Genomic DNA, 2,593 nt, shown 5'->3' on the forward strand with positions numbered 1-2,593 from the left:
TTCAACAAGAAGGGTATGCAAGCTCTATGTACAATGTCCATGCAAGCTTTCAAGAAACCTATGCATAGAGATTTTATAAGCTTGCAAACTCTATGCATAAAGCCTATGCATAGAGCTTATACATAGAGATTTCACAAGCTCGCAAGCTCTATGAATAGAGCTTATGCATAAAGCTTGCAACAAGAAGGCTATGCATAGAGATTGCAAGCTTATGATAGGTTTTATGCATAGATCTTGAATTAATCCTATGTATAAGCTTGCAAGAACCCTAAACTAACCCTAAACCATAAAACAGGGATGCAATAATACGTAGAAAAAAGCATAAACAAGGAAAATCGAAAGAGAGTCTACCTCTTTTTTGCAAAGCTGAAGGAGAGGATTGGTGAAAGAGCGAGGGTTCCTTCTAGGATTGTAGACCCGAGCTTGATAGTTTTCATGTTACTGTAGGTGAGTGAGGGGACATTTCACCTTACTAATATGTGATAATTTATCGCCCCACGATGGTTTCAATGCCTAGATTGTATGTAACTCAGTGCGCCGGGGGATTTTTTTTTCCAGATTGTGTTGTAATTCAATTTTATGATTATATACATATTGTTTTTAAAATGATTTGTTGGCATTAAGGGATAAAGGAACCCATGAAGGGAATTAAGTTAAGGAATTCTATTATGTGATGTATATATACAAACAAATGTGCTTAGTAATTGAAAACCTCATAGTTGACCGTGTTTCGAATCTAGAAAGTGGGTGGTAGGGTGGACCGATTAGTCGGGTACTTTCCAAAACAGAAAATATAGATAAATACTAGGTAAGACACCCAAGACCTTGAATGTATTCATATATTGGTTAGTCAAAAATTGGCTCCTAATTAGATGATCTTCATAATATTCTTGGGATGTTTATAGTGAGATCCCTGTGTACCTCGAAGGAAGCAAGGGTACGAAAGGTATCTTACAAGTGGTATCAGAGACATGTTAAGAGTAGATTTAATTGTGATAATTGAATTATAGGTACGATCCCATATGAGACGATTAAATAGTAGAAACACTCAAATTGGCCTTTGACCACTTAGCAGTCAAAGTAATTGACGAACAAAGAGCTAGGGCAAGTCACTTTTTAGACTTCTATCGATTGAAAGCATCAAGGATGAAGTTTCTATAGTTTCCCTCTACTCGTGAATGTATATTTGCTAGTAGATTCGAACTTATAGTTGTCGAGCTATGCATCCTTCAGATGTTAGAGAAGCTTAGAGTACTAAAATACTTCATATTCTATGGGACTCTTTTCCCATATCAAATTGTCATTTGCAAATGGGGAGACTCGTTTCGCATCCCAACACATCTACGATCAAATCACTCAATTCATCCCTAAGAGTAGAGTTTATTGTTGTGTTAGATTTCACCCAGAATTTTCAAGGATCATTGATTCCACATAAATATGTGCCTTGGATCTTACCAAATAGCCTCCTGAGTTTGTCCTAGGGATAAACAATCTTCAAGAAAAACTCAGGAGGCTATTTGGTTAGATTTCACCCAGGATTTTCAAGGATCATTGATTCCACATAAATATATGCCTTGGATCTTACCAAATAGCCTCCTGAGTTTGTCCTAGGGATAAACAATCTTCAAGAAAAACTCAAGAGGCTATTTGGTTAGATTTCACCCAGGATTTTCAAGGATCATTGATTCCACATAAATATATGCCTTGGATCTTACCAAATAGCCTCCTGAGTTTGTCCTAGGAAGCTAAAAGTAAATTCCTGCGTAAGCAGATGCAACCGTCTTCCTTCTCAAACGAAGGAAAAGATGTGGCTAAAGATACAGAGGCATGGATAGAGTCCATGACCAACTATTTCTCTCTTGTTGGTACTAATGAAGCCAACCAATATACGTTGGCCCATTTTCGACTAACTAGGGATGCTAAGCTATGGTGGAAGGAATGGTGTAGAGAAAAGGATATCCAAGAAAGCACTATTACCTAGGAAAAAATCACGGCAGCTATCAAGGAAAGGTACTTACCCTTAGACTTTGAGACCCTAAAGATGAATGAGTTCTATAGCCTACTACTCCTAGTTTGTTAAACTCAAGAAGTGTGCTCCAACTATGACCTTGGCTCAATCCACTAGTCGATTTGTGCAAGGCTTAAACCCTCCCCTTAACCATCGGCTAGAATCCATGCGGTCGACTAGCCTTCAGGATGAAGTTTTTTGAGCTAAACCTTTAGAAGAAGAACTAAATGATAAAAATAGCAACAACTTCAGGAAAATACCTTACCTCAAATCATCCCATTTAGGGTGACATTTTGGATTACCCTTTAATTGTCCTGGTCAAAATTCACAACCACTCTTACCTCACCCAGAGACCCTACATAATGACCTAGCCATCAACCAGGCGAAGTGGAGTGTGCTACAATTGCCATCAATAAGGCCATCACTGTTAAATGCCCTCATCCACCCAAGGCTCTTAACCTTTCAAAATTGCCTCCCCCAAACTTTCCCACAAACCCACAAGTTAATCCTAGGGGAAGAACAGCTTCCATTCAACAATCCATTCAAGTAAGAAAAGGAGTTCAAGGCCCCAAAGGCAGATATCAT

The sequence above is a fragment of the Cibotium barometz genome, chromosome 21 (assembly GCF_041138505.1).
Source record: "Cibotium barometz isolate CiBa-2024 chromosome 21, ASM4113850v1, whole genome shotgun sequence".
NCBI classification, from domain to species: Eukaryota; Viridiplantae; Streptophyta; class Polypodiopsida; order Cyatheales; family Cibotiaceae; genus Cibotium; species Cibotium barometz.